Here is a 20,727-nt window from a genome sequence, read left to right as displayed (position 1 = left end):
TTTTATCTTCATCATTGACCCAACAAGGTTTGGATACATCTCTTGGATACTTCATCATCACTATGATACTCCAAGAAACGTGAGTTGTAGAACAATTTCATAACTCTCTTAGATGTTCGCTAAAACTAGTAATTCAAATATTTCCACTATGATCTAATCATAGATATTTGACTTTTCTATTACGATGATTTCCACTTCATGCTGAAATTTATTTGAATCTATTCAAATGTTTCAAACTTCTTCCTTATCGAATATATCCACATATATATACTCAATTCATTGTTTGAAGTTTTCATGAAGTAGAAGAATCTCCCGCACACAACTATGTCCAGTGAACCACATACATCATCATGTATGTTTTCACTAAGTTAGTTGCCCGTTCAACTCTTGGCCTATGAACGGTATTTTAGTCATTCTTTTTAGAAAAGATAAGCGCCAAATGATTCATAAATCAAATGACTCCAATAATCCATTTGCATGGAGTTTCTTCATGCGTTCCTTTCCAACATGACCTAAATGGTGGTTCCACAAATAAGTGGAATTCAAATCATTTGCCTTACGGCATTTTAGCGTCAGTGTTATGTATGTGTGTTTCACCATTAAAATTTATAATAACTTATCCATCGTACATGGAGTAATGTCATAATTTGAACAACTCATTGTTTTTATTTGACAAGAGCAAAATAACAATTATTAAGTTCTTTATTATAAATTCTAAGGGCTAGATAAAATGCTAACGATGAACATAATAACACTTTATTTTTGTTCCAGACGTGCATTCCTATCATATTCCTTGTCAGTCACTTAGGCCATCGTATTCTTGTATTACGTTGTTTTTTATGACACTTCGTACCAACCAATATGGTATAGATACCCAAGAATTTCATTGTGTGACCAAACGAGGAATACAACCATAACATGTATATCATTTATATACACCTGAGCTAGACTTTCTAGTCTTTTCTTTCTTTCTGCCAATAATTTTTTATAGTTTCTCTTTTAGCTTTCCTCATTATTCAGAAAAACACATCAACTTCAATAACTTCTCGGTTTGTTGGTCAAATACCAATAACCTTGAGATTCTTACTTTGAAGTTGATCATCATATGACAAGTGTTCCGGATTTCACTATTAGTAACCTTGTAATATGATGAACAATTTCACTCATAATTTTATCCATTGTATCATGATGAATTTCTGAGACCATGTCTGTACATGCTAGGCTCATAAAGTTTTAACCTTGGTATTCGCATGTGCAAATCTGGCTTGTACCCGTTGTATGCACACATAGAATCTATATCACCCGATCATCACGTGATGCTTCGATACGACGAGTCTTAGCAACGGTGCATACTAAGGATAATAACTTCATGGATATGCGAATATTGTTAGTGCCCCAATAGTTGGAGGATTGGAACGCCTTGCATCTTCAACCTTCGTACATTCCCATAAAACTTATGAGTTTATGTAGTCTCACCAAATTATATTCTATCATCTTGCAATAAGGTCTTAGATATCACATATATCTCATACCTTGATTATTTCTGAAAACTAAATTTTTAGCTCTTTACTTTTCAAACAGATTTGAACGGAGACAAGATAACTTTAGGTACTAATTGAAAACATAGCTCTTTGAATCAACAATGTGAGGTTTACTAAAAGTTTGCAATAGGACTTAATCAATTCTTGATTCTTAACAATACGGTACCAATCCGTAAAGTTTCTTGTCAGATTTTAACAATATTTCTATCTCAATTACAAGACTAGCGCATAGTAGTAAACGGATGCCAATACTACAAAATTAATTCAAAATACTACTCAGACTAAGTTTATGATAATTAGTTCATGTTTTATTCTAATTACTAATGAACTCCCACTTAATACAACATCCATCATAGTTGTTAAGTGGTACACGATCCAAATCCACTACACCAAAACCGATCATCACGTGAGATGATGTAGCTTCAATGGTGAACATCAACATGTTGATCATATCATCCATATGACTCGTGTTCAACCTTTCGGTTTCCGTTGTCCCGAGGCCATGTCTGTACATGCTAGGCTCGTCAAGCAAACCCAAGTATTCCGCGTGTGCAACATGGCTTACACCCGTTGTATATGAACGTTGAATCTATCACATCCGATCATCACAAGATGCTTTGAAACGACGAACTTTGGCAACGGTGCATACGAGGGGAGAACACTTTATTATCTTGATATTAATGAGAAGGATCATCTTATAATGCTACCGTCGCGTTCTAAGCAAAATAAGATGCATAAAGGATTAACATCACATGCAATTCATATGTGATATGATATGGCCCTTTTGTCTTTGCGCCTTTGATCTTCATCTCCAAAGCACGGACATGATCTCCATCATCAACGAGCATGATCTCCATCATCGTCGGCGTAGCATCAAGGTCCATGGCGCCGTCTTCATGGTTGTTCACCTCATGTAGCAACTATTACAACTACTTTGAAATACTACTCAACATGAAAATTAAAGACAACCATAAGGCTCCTGCCGGTTGCCACAATACAATAATGATCATCTCATACATATTCATCATCACATTATGGCCATATCACATCACCAAACCCTGCAAAAACAAGTTAGACGTCTCTAATTTGGTTTGCATATTTTACGTGGTTTAGGGTTTTCGAGAGAGATCTAATCTACCTACGAACATGAACCACAACGGTGATACTAGTGTTGTCAATAGAAAGAGTAAATTGAATCTTCACTATGGTGGGAGAGACAGACACCCGCAAAGCCACTTATGCAATACAAGTTGCATGTCGAACGTGGAGCAAGTCTCATGAACGCGGTCATGTAAAGTTAGCCCGAGCCGCTTCATCCCACCATGCCACAAAGATGCAAAGTACTCGAACTAAAGACAACATAAGAATCAACGCCCACAAAACAATTGTGTTCTACTCGTGCAACCATCTATGCATAGACACGGCTCTGATACCACTGTAGGGATTCGTAGCATAGAAAACAAAAAAATTCCTACCGCGAGAACGCAATCCAAGCCAAGATGCAATCTAGAAGATGGGAGCAACGAGGGGATGAACGAGACTAACCCTTGAAGAGTTCCAAAGCCTACGAGAGTAGGCTCTCGTTGCTGCGGTAGATGATCACTTGCCGCTTTCAAAAGCGCGTAGAAGATTTTGATGGTGCCACAAATGGGCAGCACCTCCGTACTCAGTCACACGTTCGGTGTTGATGAAGACGACGTCCTTCTCCCCGTTCCAGCGGGCAGCGGAAGTAGTAGCTCCTCCTTGAATCCGGCAGCACGACGGCGTGGTGGCGGTGGCGATGGAGAACTCCGGCGGAGCTTCGCTAAGTGTGCATGAGAGGTGGAGGAGAGGGGGGCGGCTAGGGTTTGGGAGAGGGGTGGCCGGCCACTTAGGGGGTGCGGCCAAGCTAGGGCTTTGTGGTGGCCGGCCCCCTCCCCTATGCCCCTCATTATATAGGTGGATCCCCAAGTGTTGGACTACAAGTCTTCGAATAAGACCCCAACACAAGAACCTTCCATGTAGTAGGGAAACCTACCCAAGGTGGGACTCCCACCTCAAGTGGGATTCCCCCCTTCCATGTGGGGGGTGGCCGGCCCCTTAGGTGGAGTCCACCTTGGACTCCCCCCTCTAGGGTTGGCCGGCCATGGGGAGGTGGAGTCCCTCCGGACTCCTCCTTCCTTAGTGATTCCTTCCGGACTTTTCTAGAACCTTCTAGAACCTTCCGTAAAATCACCGGATCATTTTCAAACTTATAAAATGACTTCCTATATATGAATCTTATTCTCCGGACCATTCCGGAACTCCTCGTGATGTCCGGGATCCCATCCGAGACTTCGAACAATACTTCAAACTCCATTCCATATTCAAGTTCTACCATTACAACATCAAACCTTAAGTGTGTCACCCTACGGTTCGTGAACTATGTGGACATGGGTGAGAACTTTCTCCGACCAATAACCAATAGCGGGATCTGGAGATCCATAATGGCTCCCACATATTCAACGATGACTTTAGTGATCGAATGAACCATTCACATACGATACCAATTCCCTTTGTCACGCGATATTTTACTTGTCCGAGGTTTGATCATCGGTATCACTCTATACCTTGTTCAACCTCGTCTCCTGACAAGTACTCTTTACTCGTACCGTGGTATGTGGTCTCTTATGAACTTATTCATATGCTTGCAAGACATTAGACGACATTCCACCGAGAGGGCCCAGAGTATATCTATCCTTCATCGGGATGGACAAATCCCACTGTTGATCCATATGCCTCAACTCATACTTTCCGGATACTTAATCCCACCTTTATAACCACCCATTTACGCAGTGGCGTTTGATGTAATCAAAGTACCTTTCCGGTATAAGTGATTTACATGATCTCATGGTCATAAGGACTAGGTAACTATGTATCAAAAGCTTATAGCAAATAACTTAATGACGTGATCTTATGCTACGCTTAATTGGGTGTGTCCATTACATCATTCATATAATGACATAACCTTGTTATTAATAACATCCAATGTTCATGATCACGAAACCATGATCATCTATTAATCAACAAGCTAGTTATACAAGAGGCTTACTAGGGACTCCTTGTTGTTCACATAACACACATGTATCAATGTTTCGGTTAATACAATTATAGCATGGTATGTAAACATTATCATAAACACAAAGATATATTATAATAACCATTTTATTATTGCCTCTTGGGCATATCTCCAACATCTTCACCCTAACTTTGCGTGGATGAACCTTTGGAGTGACACTATGGAGATTAGAAGCCCCTCATGACACGGAAGGTGTCAAGCAATTTGCAATGCTTTTTGCCTCGCAATGAACGCCTTTGACAATTCCTCATATCTTGCAAGTTCTGCCATACCTTTCTCGCTCAGTTGAACATCATCTCCTGCGATAACTGCTTGAACTTCTTCTGAAAATTGAAACTCTTCAAAATCATCCCTGCTAGCTGCATATACATTATGAAAAAAGGGTATTATTAATTATGTGCATATACATGTTTAATCTCATGTGTACACTATTATCATGGGGCATGTAAAAAAGACACTGACAGTAGCACAAAAAACTATACTGAGATGCAAAAAACAAACAGTGCAAAAAATACATGTGATAAAAAAGAAAATGGAGAGAAAGAAGAAATACCTGATGGACCTGCCCAATCTAAAGGAGCAATAGGTGCTATGAACTTAGGAACTGCATCTTCTTGCGATGAGAACTCTTCTTTTTCAGAATCACTAACTATAGTGTCTGGTGAGCTGAACCCAAGATCAAAACCCGGTGGAGTGAACATACCAACACGGTTATCTCTAGTAGCACCAGATGATCATGTTCCTTCGCTAATATGCTTCCTTTTCCGTGAACCATCTCCTGCTGAGCTTGTCTGGTTGGCAGCAAACCTTGATAGGAAACCGGACTTCACACCAGAGTCGGTGAATTTCCGAACAGCTTCGTAACTTTTGGAGATACACTAGCAGTGGCTGCCCCTCTGCAGGCCAAGTATGCCTAGGTGTTCCTTGACTTGAGGAGACAAAGGTGCCCATGGTTTCCTCGATCTATTAGCATCGCCGAATGTCATAATGGGCTTGCACAGATTCCCTTCAAGACTTTGGATCAATTGTCATTGCTCAAGAATAGTCGAAGAGATTGCAATAGCGGTGTCCTTGCATTTCCCATCGCTTGATGAAATCTGTTTGCTCTCGTTGCTACTGGTTAAAGCAATGGTTGCTGGTGTCATAGATGCAACAGATGGGGAAATAGCAATAGCAGTACTCAAATTTTTCCCATCAGCGACACCACTGCCAGACATATTTTGAGAGTTTGTTGTACTGACTGTGGGTGAAAGTACAATGGCTGTTCTTAATGACTTCCCATCCACTTGTGATGAAGCTTGCGTAAAAACACCAATGGAATCTCTGCTTCCTACTCCATCAACAGCAACATCAACAGATTTTGTACCTTCGGTTGGTATCTCTGAGTTGCTTACAGCAGAAATACTTGCGAGCCTTGGAGATTTCCTTGACGGTGTAATGCTTTGGATTCTGAGCCTTTTCCTGCATACAGATAAAGTAAAAAACACTGGAGGGAAACACCAAAAATGTAAAATTACAGCTTCATGGCCAGTGTGCAAAAAAAGATGATTAAAAACACCAAACCTCTTCTTTAAGGATTTGATGGATGCAACTTCACACCTAGAATCGTGCACTGCTTTCTCTACTTCATCGCCAGTGGCATTACATTCAGAATCAACTTTATCACTGCAGGAAAACACAAAAAAGATTTTCAGCTGCCAGATTCTGCAGTATTTGTTAACAGATAAGTATGTGTTAAAATTCAGATAGACATTATGAAGCTGAAAGCTATCAAAACATGAATTTAGCAAAACTAATTACCTCTCATGAATTGTGTCCAGCGCATGGTGCTTTGTAGATTTGTTCTCAACTAGACCAATTGGTGTAGTAAGCTCTATTGCAATTGCATTATTGTTCTTTGTGTGAGCACTTGCTTTAGACGAGGTTCCTATGGTATGCTTATTCCTTTTGCTCAACACCGCTGCAAGACAAGCTGCACTCCCCTTTATCATTTCATCATCTCTCTGTGTACACTCTAATGGTGAATCAGGCCCGCACCCGGCTTCATTCGTGCAATCAGATGTATCCAAGTCACTGAGTGATGGAATCATTATCTGTGAATGCATGGCAGGAGGAGATTCGCTATAACTTGCATCTTCAGTATTAGCCAAAGCAGTAATACTGTTTGTTTCACCAGCTTTTGTGTCGCAAGGGGATGCGACAGCACTAGTGTTTGCATCTGGACTATTGCTTGCATTTGGATATACAAGAACAAATTAATTCCCCCGAACTTCCTTATCTGTAGGTGCTACCTCCTTCACATAATGGCGGATTCTACGACCAACTTTTTTAGTAGCAGCTGGTGAACCTCTTGCTTCCTCCTGAACTTTTTTAGTAGCAGCTGGTGAACCTCTTGCTTCCTCCTGATCTGCTTCATGTGAAGATAATTCTATGTCTTCATGTTCTTCGACTTCATCATCAGTTCCTTCATCATCACTAACTTCAGTATCCAAATCTGACTCACTCATAGTTGTCAAACCTTGAACAAGAGTACTCAACAAACCATTGAGTCCAGATGCAAAAGATTGCATTAAGATCGATGCTTTAATCCTTTGCTGCAACAAAAGAAACAGATATAACCAATTAGACACAACAGAAACAAGATTGTACAACCAGATAATTCCAAAAACAAAATTCACAAAAAACACACAACTACCAAAAAGTGGCTACCAAATTCTCTTATACTAACTGCCATTTAATTTAGTCCTAGCTGCCAGTAAAAACAGTCCTAGCTGCCATTTAACTTAGTCCTATCTACCAGTAAATCACTCCTAAAAAATGCAAAGCATATTTACAGACAAAATGGCCAAGTTATTCACAAAAAATACACAACTACCAAATTATTTAGAATTGGCTACCAAATTATCTTGTACTAACTGCCATTTAATTTAGTCCTAGCTGCCAGTCTAAAACAGTACAAACTGCCATTTAACTTAGTCCTAGCTGCCAGTAAAAAATAGTACAAACTGCCATTTAACTTAGTCCTAGCTACCAGTAAATCACTCCTAAAAATGCTAGCTTCTTTACAGACAAAATGGCCAAGTTATTTACAAAAAAAAGCAACTACCAACTTAGTTAGAAGCGGCTACCATGTTGATTATAAATGACTAGCAAAATTGATTAGAAGTGGCTACCAGATTATTTACAAAAAACAGCTAAAATGAACCCATACATGGTTAAGCTAAAAAATGCCATATACGCCACTGCGCCACCTTAATTATCCATAAAAAACTGTGGGATTGCTACAAGAAAAAAAACCTCTGTACGAGAGATCATATGCAGTAGAAAAAGATGGTGGCATAAAAGCTAGTATACCTTCTTTGTGCAAGTGGGGTGTGTATTAATTTTCATCCAAGCATCAAAACCATCAGGGCCACCAAAAAGGGCCATCCCTGTAGCAAATTCCTGTTTGTACTCATCCTTGAGCTGTATTGTTTCATAAATTCACAAACACATATTAAAAAATATGGTAGATACATGATGTTGAAATCAGAAAACACAGAGTGTATAACACATATGCAAACACACAAAAAAATGCATACCTGCATGGGCCCAAAAGTGGTTGTATCATACTCCTGCGCATCAAGTGCCCCGACCGCATCGATGGCTAATTTCGACCATGCGTTGATAGAAAATGGAGCGTCTTCAATCTCAAGCTCCAAATGATTTGTCTCAAGAGCATCAAAATATCGCAACTGGTATTACCACACAAACAACAACAAAATTTGAAACAAATTACATATATAACAGAGAAAAAAGAAGAAAAGGTTACATGTAAAAACATGGAAAATGAGGAAGATTTACTCACCATGCAGTACAACAAGCAACCCTTTGTATACTTCCCATTGGACAAACTCTCATGTAGTTCAACAGCAACAAACTTGCAGATGTTCATCTCATTTGCACGAGCAATGTCGGCCTTTGTAATTTGGAAGCAATAGATACATGCCACAGAAAAAGAGGAAAAAATTGACAATAAATTCAGATAGGCACACAGGATGATATGGAAAAAAATGTCTGAAATGAAGCAGATTAGTAACTACCAGCATGGGATAACATTTGTTGCTCATTTTAGTATCTGTTGTAGGGGCAATCACTGTTGACATGATGAAAAGCATCCATAGTTCCTTAAATGTGTCGTCGGCACATCGTATTGCTCAACCAGCCTTGCAAGTTCTGAAACCCTTGGCCTACTGCTTAGTCCAGGGAAAAGCCTTGCGGAAATTTCAGCCTCTAACGTGTAATCAGCGTAATATTTGAAATCCAGCTGCCCTTGAGGAAGACCCGTCATTATACGGACGGACTCGTCTGTCAATGGGATCACACTGCGACAAGGGATAACAAAAGCTCTTCTTGCGGGCTGATAACACTGAACAAACCAATTGATCACTGGGTTGTGCAGCTGCTCGCACTTAATGTCCAGTAAACTGCCTTGCCCCATTTCTACTATCGCATTACGCTTTTCAGGAGTCAAGCTTTCATAAAGCTTAATTACCAGAGCTGGAGAGGCCCTATTCCTGTCTATACTGGAACCCTGTGGAAAAATAAGAATAGGGGAAAAGCATGATTTCCGACAGTAGTAGGTAGTTAGAAATAAAAATGATAGTGCCATCTACATGGAAGTAAACCTATGAAATCAGAAAAAAATGCATATATATTTGGTAACACTGAACAAAAAGAAACCCTGACAGTAGTACAACATAATTAGGTAGTTAGAAATAACAAAAAAGAACAATGGCATATACATGGAATAAAAATCCTTGGAAACACAAAGTATAATGGATGTATATATATGGTGACCGTGAACAGGAAACGTGGCAGTAATTGCGGCATAATTAGGTAGTTAGGAAAAAAAAAAAGGAAAATCGCAACTACATGGAAATATAAAACCTTGGAGACACAAGAAAATCATCATATATATAGCAAAAAACATTAAACAAGAACTTCGGGAGTGCTACGATATTAAATGTTGTATCAAATTTAAAGTTCAACATAGATGATTCGGGAAAATGTGCGATATTATTATGCAAAAAAAAACACATGGTTATGCCACATGAGAACTTACATGGTGACGCTTCCGTACTGCTTTCCCTTTGACAGTAGCCTTGTTTCGTACTCCCTTCCTCCTAGCCATCAAACTGTTGACTGCACACACAAAAATCCACGCATGTTCATCTAAAGGCTTGCTCTCACATAAACTTATTCACTAGTGGCCAGATATAAAAGGTAGACATGGACATCAGAAACGGTCTACATCGCCAACTAATTCTACAAAACACATCACACTTATATGGTGAACACAACTACCAGATAAATATATTAGAAATGCAGGGATATGTGATAAGGTATCGCAAGAAAAAACAAGATCCCTACATACACTTCTACTCTATAGAACATGAAGAAGCTCCCAAAAGAAAATCCATCCATAGCACGGCAGGCCATCTAGAAAACCTAATACAAAATGCCACATCAGGGGCATGAACCTCAGCAAACCAGTACAAAAAAAAATTACAGCTAGTCCACCACAAGCTACAAAAAATGATGGAAATGAACAACAACATGTAGGTATGCAACAGATTTGACTATTCTAGGCATGTAGGTTGCATCCGAAAAAGAAAACCCCTACCACTCTCCCCGAAGAAACTACCACAGGCCAAAAACAGCTTCCAAAAGCCAAAAAAATCGACCGCGCAGGAAGCATCAAAACTTCACAAAAAACGGAACCTACAACTGAACTACCAGCAGCACATACAACTTGACCACCTTGATGCGCACACGCTGAAGGAGACAACCAGTGTATACTAAGCTGGGGACGATTCCACCGACCAGCGTGCGGAGAAGCAACGGGGGATGACGGGCCGAGACCTGGACGTCCACAACAGGTACGCGCCGAGGACGCGCCTTCCCTCCGCCGCGCCTTTCCTATCCAATCGGGCCGGACAACACGAACCCGAGGCTAGCCGGGGGGGGGGGAACAAAATCATTACTCCAAAACTTGATGTTGGTCCATGGCATAATAAGAAGGTAAATTCCATAACCATGCAGCAGAGTCAACTGAAAACCATGGCTCGGATCATCCAAGCATCAGGAAAATATGTCACGAGTTTGCCTAAACCTCCATATGCCTACATACACAGAACAGTATCTGGGAGCAGACGAACAAGTATGAAGGGGGCGGGCGAAATCATAAACCTATGACGAAAATTACGGGGTATACCCAATTTCATCTACGGCTACGCATCGGAGGCATCCAGATCTACCGACAACCATCATAAATCCAAGGTGGAACCAATGAATTGGGCAACCATCGCGTGATTTGGAGGCGCCATACCTCAGGTCGGAGCTGACACCCGCACCGACCCGAGGCGAGGGGTGAGATGGAGGCCGGAGAGAGAGGTGAGGGGGAGGTCGCGCCCGATTCCGTCCGCGCCTACGACCGTCCACCGGACTCGTCGCCGGAGAGTGGGAGAGAGGCGTGGCTCGGTGCGATGCGGTGCAGAGAGAGAGAGCGAGAGGAATGGGTACACGGGGAGAAGCGCGGAGACTCACCACCTTGAGCGCGGCGACGGATCTGCCTGTGGCCGCCGAAGAATCGAAGAACAACGGCGAGGAATCGAGCTCCGCCACGAATCGCCTCCGCGTCGCCGGAGATAGAGGAGAGAGAAAGAGCGAAGCACTGTGAGCGGTTCGGACGAAAAAACAAAGGAGAAATGGCACGGTTCCCGAAATTCAAACGGCACTCACTTACAGGTGGAGCCCACCATCCGACAAGGTATCCAGATATGCGGTGTCAAAACGTTGGCCCGCCCACCCGTCCACCACGAGGCCCACCACCACACGCGGCCCCCTTAGATAGCGATGCGCGAATCGCAATGTAACCGTCACACGGGAGACGCGCTCGTGCGGCGCTTGCCTGTATCATTTCCCTTTAATCATTACAATGTGGTTTGTATGGCACGGAAATTATACCATTTTAAACTTGTTCATGGCCTTGCATTTTTTACGTCTTACCAAAGCTAGCTGTCTAGTCAATTCAGGGAAAAAAAAACTAGCTGGCAATCTGGCATAGAGTCTCCACCCATTGGTTACAACTTACATGTTACAAGTGGGCGTGATACATGAACACAAACATAAATTGGCATCACATGAACATCAGATTAGTTGCACAGGAAGACTTTTTCATTTTTGAAACGGACACACGAAGACATTAAACCCTGCAGCCTCTAGAAGGTGTGTCCGTCATATATTAAAGGAACCATCGATTTCCGATGACTCCTTCGGATATATTTTTTCGTTTGAGGAAAAAAGGCAAGGGTTCTGCCCATTTATTTAAGCGGTAAGAAAAGAGTCTCGATACAAGCTTAGCGTCTACCTTCGGATATGACGGGGCAGGGATTAGGTCCATTGTTTACTCTGTCTTGTAAAGCTAGCTAAGTAGTCGCACGTAAGAGGGGTGGCGACATTAATTAATTTCCCGTTCTTTGTCGTAAGTATAAGAAGCAGTACGCCGCTTTCAGCGCTTCAGTCGTAGGCAGTTGACGAAAATCTGGTTAGGAGAGACAGTTTCCGTCGGTCCGAAACTTTGAATAGTTCTTGACAATCATCGATTACGATCTAGTTTTGCCGCAGCGCTAAGTACTACTCCCTCCGATAGAAGTAATTATTTGCGTCCACCCAGACAAAAAATTTAAAAATTAAACCGCTCTCCATGTTAAAATAAGTGTCTCTATTTTATCTAGATGTGAATATATCTAGATCTATTTTAATTATAGATGCATCTGTATATAAAAAATGTTGAGATATTTTAGAAGGGACAGAGTACATGCTATCAATCTTGAAACCCTTGGCACGGTACGTGGTGTGTCATGTGTGGAGATGCGGCAGCTTGAGATTGACACAAAATATGCCAACTGTCATGCCAGCCTCTTTCTTCTCTTCATGCGTGTACTGATCTGTGGCCCCGGCTCGTTTGGACGGCGAGATTATCTCAAGAGTCAAGAAAGAGGGATTATCTGTTTCCATGGACCCTTCGAATAAGAACACTGCTGAGCTGGGTCTCTGAATTTTTCCTTCCTTTCTATTGAAGATATATGCATGCGACTAAGTGTACATGTTCTAGTTCTTGCATATTTTCTCCTAGTGGAAACGCATTGTTTAAACGGGATCAATATTTTAACTCTCATGCCCAAACTATAATTGACATATGTAAACAAATCGGCCAAGTGAAAGGATTATTAAAAGGCGACGCACATTTGGTCCACCTAGCAGCAGGACACTGTCCGGATGCAGGTCAACCGATTAAGGGCATCTCCAACCGAGCGATCCATCCAGATCCGGCCCAAATCTGTGACGAGTTTACGTGGTCGCGGACCTATGGCTGAGGAAAACTCTAGAAAAAGGCTGACCTTCGCGAAGGGAATACAATTCGCTCCGCCGTGACAAGTGGCGCGCTGTGGTGCTAGGAAATCCCTGGGAAGTGGTCTCCCTACTCGCCATGTGTCGCAAGGAGAAGCAAAGTGGGAATGAGAGAGGAGAGAGAAGCAGAGAGGGCTGCGTTTTCCCCTTTATTTTCTAGATTCGTTTTTTTAAAATGAAATATCTTAAGAACCGTAAGTCCAAATTACGAACCGTTTCCACTTTTGAGATCCTCGCGTCGAGATCTTCAAAACTAGATCCCATATTGATAGGTTTCGAGATACTTTTTTTTCGTGCTTCTACTACTACTATGATTGTACTCGCCGTGTGTACCTAACTGTCGTGCTTAAACTGATAAGTATTTCTGTTTTTAGTGTACTTGGTGCAGTTTTTTTTCCCTTTACTTGGTACATGTACTCGTTCGTGTGCGCGACTGTATCTGCTCATATGCGCGACTGTACTTCTGTACATCTACTTGCTCGTGTGCGCGACTGTACCTGCTTGTCTGCGTGACTGTACCTGCTCGTGTGCGTGACTGTACTTGTACTCGCCCGTCTGTTTAACTGTAATCGTGTGTTATGTGCAGCTGTACTTCTATGTTGTACGCAACTGTACTCGTGTGTCATACGTAACTGTACTCCTATTTGATGCAGTTTTTCCCTTTAACTGTACTTACTCGTGTGGGCGATCAGATTTCGCTCAGATGCGCGATCAGATTGTCATCGTTGGATCGTAGTCGGTTGTGTGTATAGCTGTACTCGTACTCGCTCGTGTGTGTGACTATAGCTGTAATTGCTCATGTGCGCAACTATACCTACTCGTGTGTGCGGATGTACGTGCTCTTATGCGCGACTGTACCTATGTTTTGATATATAAAAAAAACATACACGTAGTGAGCTAGCTGCATCGTTTTTGTACTTGTGAGAGTTGCCTGGCTAGCTTAGATATGGGATTGTACTCGCGCGGCAGTACACGGGTACTAGCTAGGGACGTGAGGAGCGAGCGTGCGTGCTAGGGGCGCGGCAGTGCGCGTAGATGAGGAGCGGCTTACTCGCGGCGTACCGAGCGGCGTACTCGCGCGGGCGGCTTCGCGCAGGACGGACTCGCGCGCGCGTACTCGCGCAGGCGGCTTCGCGTGGGACGGTGGTCACGACACGCGTCAGCTTCTCGTGTGTTTCGCGGAACGCGATTTCCCTTCGCGAAGGTTAGTCTCTAGCTAGTGGTACCCGATGGCTGGCCGCTCGCGTCCACCCCTTGTCCGCCCCTGGTCCGCGTGTCATAGGCAGAAATAATTTTCTTCATTAAAAAGGTACCCATTACATTTTTTTTAATCTACTACTCCTATCCTAATACGTACGGGGCCGGCGGCCTCGCCGGCGACTCCTCGCCGACGCGCCGTCGGGGCCGTGGATTTCACTCGACGCGGCGGCCTGTACGCGTGAGGATTCCACTCCAGCTTACAAGCTGGGTGGCGCGGCGGAGGCCTTCATCCTCCTCCTTTCCGCCCTCGCGCCTCGGGCGCGCTCGCGCTCCGCCTCCTGCGGCGGCACCATTCTCTTCCCGCATAGCTCATGTAGGGCGGCGCGTTCCCAAAGCGGTCCGCGCCTCCAGGCGGACGCGGCCGGCGGCCTGGGCCTCGTGGTTCTCGTTCCGCCGGCGCATGCGCTCTTTTCAGTTGCGCTCCGCCAATGCAGCAGCCTCCCGAGCGCGCCGCTCGGGCGAGGGCAGCTGGATGAGGTGGCGGACTGCTCGCATAGCGAGGAGTGATGACCCACAAGTATAGGGGATCGCAACAGTCTTCGAGGGAAGTAAAATCTAATTTATTGATTCGACACAAGGGGAGTCAAAGAATATTTATAAGCCTTAACAGCGGAGTTGTCAATTCAGCTGCACCTGGAAACAGACTTGCTCGCAAGAGTTTATCAGTAGTAACAGTTTTATAGCAGTAGCAGTAGTGAAATATCAACAGCAATGTAACAAAAAAAAGTAGTAATGATTATAGTAAACAGTAGGATTAAAATACTGTAGGCACAGGGATGGATGAACGGGCGTTGCATGGATGAGAGAAACTCATGTAACAATCAAAGCAGGGCATTGCAGATAGTAATAAAACGGTATCCAAGTACTAATTAATCCATAGGCATGTGTTCCATATTTAGTCATATGTGCTCGCAATGAGAAACTTGCACAACATCTTTTGTCCTACCAGCCGGTGGCAGCCGGGCCTCTAGGGAATCTACTGGAAATTAAGGTACTCCTTTTAATAGAGCACCGGAGCAAAGCATTAATACTCCGTGAACACATGTGATCCTCATATCACCGTCTTTCCCTTCGGTTGTCCTAATTTCTGTCACTTTGGGGCCTCGGGTTCCGGACAACAATAAGTGTATACAACTTGCAGGTAAGATCATAAAGTAATGAATATCATCATGAATTGATAACATGTTCAGATCTGAGATCATGGCACTCGGGCCCTAGTGACAAGCATTAAGCATAACAAGTTGCAACAATATCATAAAAGTACCAATTACGGACACTAGGCACTATGCCCTAACAATCTTATGCTATTACATGACCAATCTCATCCAATCCCTACCATCCCCTTTAGCCTACAGCGGGGGAATTACTCACACATGGATGGGGGAAACATGGATGGTCGATGGAGAGGCGTCGGTGGTGATGATGGCGATGATCTCCTCCAATTCCCCATCCCGACGGAGTGCCAGAACGGAATTTCTGGTCCCGAGACGGAGTTTCGCGATGGCGGCGGTGTTCTAGATGTCTTCTGGCGATTTCGTCTACCCCCCGTGTGTTTTTAGGTCGAAACCTTTAAGTAGTCGAGAGGGAGGCACCTGGGGCTGCCCGAGGCGCCGCCACCATAGGGCGGCGCGGCCCAGGGGCCCATCGCGCCGCCTGGTGGGGTGGCCGCCTCGTGGCCCCCCTCCTTTCTGGTCTTCTGGCTCCGTCCCTCTTCTATAAAAATAGGCCCATTGGAATTAATCCCGGGAAATTTTCCTGAAAGTTGAGTTTCTGCACAAAAAACGAGACACCAGGGCAATTCTGCTGAAAACAGCGTTAGTCCGTGTTATTTGTATCCAAAATACACAAATTAGAGGCAAAACAATAGCAAAAGTGTTCGGGAAAGTAGATACGTTTTGGACGTATCAACTCCCCCAAGCTTAGCTTATTGTTTGTCCTCAAGCAATTCAGTTAACAACTGAGTGCGATAAAAGAACTTTCACGAACACATTTGTTCATATGATGTAAATATTCTCATGATATGGGCAAGTACTTAAGCAATTCATAATAAGATACATGCAAATAAAGTCATCTAGTAGCTATGTCAATCATGGAAAGGGTACCAACAAATTAATAATAAGCATCATGAATCATGTCTATCAGCAAGATTGCAATGTTCATAAAAGGATATGATAAAGTGGTATCTCGCTTGCCCGTGTTTGTACAGCAAAACATAAATGCTCGGACACCTTTGAAGTTCATGGAAAGACTGGAAGTAGAGATTATCAAAGATAAAAGCATCAAAGTTATACCACAGTTAATCACATTTTGGGACAAGCATATTATACTAAGAATGACAGTTGTGATCTCAAGAAAGTGCTCAAAGAAAGGATGGTGACTCAATGTAAAAGTAAAAGATTGACCCTTCGCAGAGGGAAGCAGGGATTAACATGCGCTAGAGCTTTTCATTTTTAAAACAGGAGTAAAATTATTTTGAGAGGTGTTTCTTGTTGTCAACGAATGGTAGTGGGCACTCCAACTACCTCGTCAACCAGACTTTCAAGAGCGGCTCCCTTGAAGGACGTTATCTCTACCAGTGATACGTCTCCAACGTATCTATAATTTCTGATGTTCCATGCTAGTTTTATGACAATACCTACATGTTTTGCTCACACTTTATAATGATTTCATGCGTTTTTCGGAACTAACCTATTAACAAGATGCCGAAGTGTCAGTTCCTTTTTTTTTGTTGTTTTTGGTTCCAAAAAGGCTGTTCGGGCAATATTCTCGGAATTCGACGAAACAAAGACCCAGTATCTTATTTTTCCCGGAAGGCTCCAGAACACCGAAGGGGAGTTGGAGGCAGGCCAGGGGGCCACCGCACCTTCCTGCGCCGCCTCTTCGCCTATAAGACCCCTTTCGACCTAAAAAACGCGATACGAATTGACGAAACTCCAGAAAGACTCCAGGGGCGCCGCCGCCATCGCGAAACTCCAATTCGGGGGACAGAATCTCTGTTCCGGCACGCCGCCGGGATGGGGAAGTGCCCCCGGAAGCCATCTCCATCGACGCCACTGCCTCCATCATGCTCCGTGAGTAGTTCCCCCATGGACTACGGGTTCTAGCAGTAGCTAGTTGGTACTCTCTATCCCATGTACTTCAATACAATGATCTCATGAGCTGCCTTACAAGATTGAGATCCATCTGATGTAATCGGTGTTGTGTTTGTTGGGATCCGATGGATGATACATTATGATTAGTCTATCTATAAAGGTTGTGAAGTTATTATTGCTGCAATCTTGTTATGCTTAATGCTTGTCACTAGGGCCCGAGTGGCATGATCTTAGATTTAAGCTCTATAATTATTGCTTAGATTGTATCTACAAGTTGTTTGCACATATTGCTGTCCGGAACCCGAGGCCCCAAAGTGACAGAAATTGGGACAACCGGAGGGGAAGGCTGTGATATGAGGATCACATGTTTTCACCAAGTGTTAATGCTTTGCTCCGGTGCTCTATTAAAAGGAGTACCTTAATAGCCAGTAGATTCCCTTGAGGCCCGGCTGCCACCGGCTGGTAGGACAAAAGATGTTGTGCAAGTTTCTCATTGCGAGCACTGATACGTCTCCAACGTATCGATAATTTCTTATGTTCCATGCCACTTTATTGAAGATACCTACATGTTTTATGCATACTTTATATCATATTTATGCATTTTACGGCACTAACCTATTAACGAGATGCCGAAGAGCCGATTCTTTGTTTTCTATTTGTTTTTGGTTTCAGAAATCCTAGTAAGGAAATATTCTCGGAATTGGAAGAAATCAACGCCCAGGATCTTATTTTTCCACGAAGCTTCCAGAACACCGGAGAGGAAACGAAGTGGGGCGATGAGGCGGCCACACGCTAGGGTGGCGCGGCCCAGGCCCTGGCCGCGCGGCCCTGTTGTGTGGGCCCCTCGCGTCACCCCTAAACCTACCTCCTCCGCCTACTTAAGCCTTCGTCGATAATAACTCCAGTACCGAGAGCCACGATACGGAAAACCTTCCAGAGACGCCGCCGCCGCCAATCCCATCTCGGGGGATTCAGGAGATCGCCTTCGGCACCCTGCCAGAGAGGGGAATCATCTCCCGGAGGACTCTTCACCGCCATGATCGCCTCCGGAGTGATGAGTGAGTAGTTCACCCCTGGACTATGGGTCCATAGCAGTAGCTAGATGGTCGTCTTCTCCTAATTGTGCTATCATTGTTGGATCTTGTGAGCTGCCTAACATGATCAAGATCATCTATCTGTAATGCTACATGTTGTGTTTGTTGGGATCCGATGAATATGGAATACTATGCTATGTTGATTATCAATCTATTATCTATGTGTTGTTTATGATCTTGCATGCTCTCCGTTACTAGTAGAGGCTCTGGCCAAGTTTTTGCTTGTAACTCCAAGAGGGAGTATTTATGCTCGATAGTGGGTTCATGTCTCCATTAAATCTGGGGAAGTGACAGAAACCTCTAAGGTTGTGGATGTGCTATTGCCACTAGGGATAAAACATCGATGCTATGTCTAAGGATGTATGTGTTGATTACATTACGCCCCATACTTAATGCAATTGTCTGTTGTTTGCAACTTAATACTGGAGGGGGTTTGGATGATAACCTGACGGTGGACTTTTTAGGCATAGATGCATGCTGGATAGCAGTCTATGTACTTTGTCGTAATGCCCAATTAAATCTCACAATACTCATCATAACATGTATGTGCATGGTCATGCCCTCTTTATTTGTCAATTGTCCAACTGTAATTTGTTCACCCAACATGCTTATTCTTATGGGAGAGACGCCTCTAGTGAACTGTGGACCCCGGTCCATTCTTAACATCGAATACAATCAACTGCAATACTCGTTCTACTGTTTTCTGCAAACAATCATCATCCACACTATACATCTAATCATTTGTTACAGCAAGCCGGTGAGATTGACAACCTCACTGTTACGTTGGGACAAAGTACTTTGGTTGTGTTGTGCAGGTTCCACGTTGGCGCCGGAATCCCTGGTGTTGCGCCGCACTACACTCCGCCGCCATCAACCTTCAACGTGCTTCTTGGCTCCTACTGGTTCGATAAACCTTGGTTTCTTACTGAGGGAAAACTTGTCGCTGTACGCATCACACCTTCCTCTTGGGGTTACCAACGGTCGCGTGCTGTACGCGTATCAAGACTGTTTTCTGGCGCCGTTGCCGGGGATCTGAAGAAAGGTTACACCACAAAGATCTCTAACTCCCACGTCAACTACACGCCAGCAAGAACGTACGACTATATATGGAAAACATGCCTACATGATTAATAATCTTGATGTTCTGTCTTAATGCTATTTCAATCCTATCAATTGCCCAACTGTAATTTGTTCATCCAACACTTGTCACTTGTTATTGGAGAGTTACCACTATTGTAGATCGCTGGGAACCCCGGTCCATCTCTCATCATCATATACTCGTTCTATATGTCATTGGAAGTAGTATCAACTATTTTCTGGTGCCATCGCCTCTGTGTTACTATTACTGCTGCTGTGTTACTGGTACTATTGCTCTCATATTACTGTTGCTTTCACATCACCCCTGTTACTAGTGCTTTTCCAGGTGCAGCTGAATTGACAACTCAGTTGTTAAGGCTTATAAGTATTCTTTACCTCCCCTTGTGTCGAATCAATAAATTTGGGTTTTACTTCCCTCGAAGACTGTTGCGATCCCCTATATTTGTGGGTTATCAAGACTATTTTCTAGCGCCGTTGCCGGGGAGGCATAGCTCTACTCATAAGTTCACCTGGGGAGTACACTCTACCTCTCTCTCTGTTTTTATTTTGTTTTATTTTGTTTTGCTTAGTTTACTTTTGTCAAGTTTATTTGTGCTTAGTTTATTTCTGTCTAGTATTATTTTGCTTAGTTTACTTTTGTCTAGTTTGTTTTTGCCTTGTTTTATTTTTCTTATATACCCAAAAATCCATAAAAATTTGAAAAACCGAATAATTAAAAACTGCTGTTATGGGAGAACCCACAACCTATTTGGATCTTATAGAATTATATAATAATTATAGAAAATCAAGAGTGGGTGAAGTGATGAGTGCTGTGATAGAAAAATTGAATACAATTGCTAAAATCTTGCTTAAACGCCATGATATAAATTGTTGCTCTAAAGAGGATACTAAACATCTGAAATTCCAATGTGGCTTTCGTGAGGAAGCTTTAATTAAGAACTACAATTGGAATAACTATATTCATCTTGGGTTCGAAGAAGTAGAACAATTTATTTTATTTATGGGAGCCTCTGAGATCGAATCCTTCATGGTTAAGAATTATGAAACTTGTGTTGTATGTAAGGACCTTAAAGATTATGTCTCTTCTATCC

Source organism: Lolium perenne, chromosome 4 (assembly GCF_019359855.2).
Source record: "Lolium perenne isolate Kyuss_39 chromosome 4, Kyuss_2.0, whole genome shotgun sequence".
NCBI classification, from domain to species: domain Eukaryota; kingdom Viridiplantae; phylum Streptophyta; class Magnoliopsida; order Poales; family Poaceae; genus Lolium; species Lolium perenne.
The sequence above is the reverse complement of the archived record's forward strand: the minus strand, read 5'-3'. Positions refer to the sequence as shown.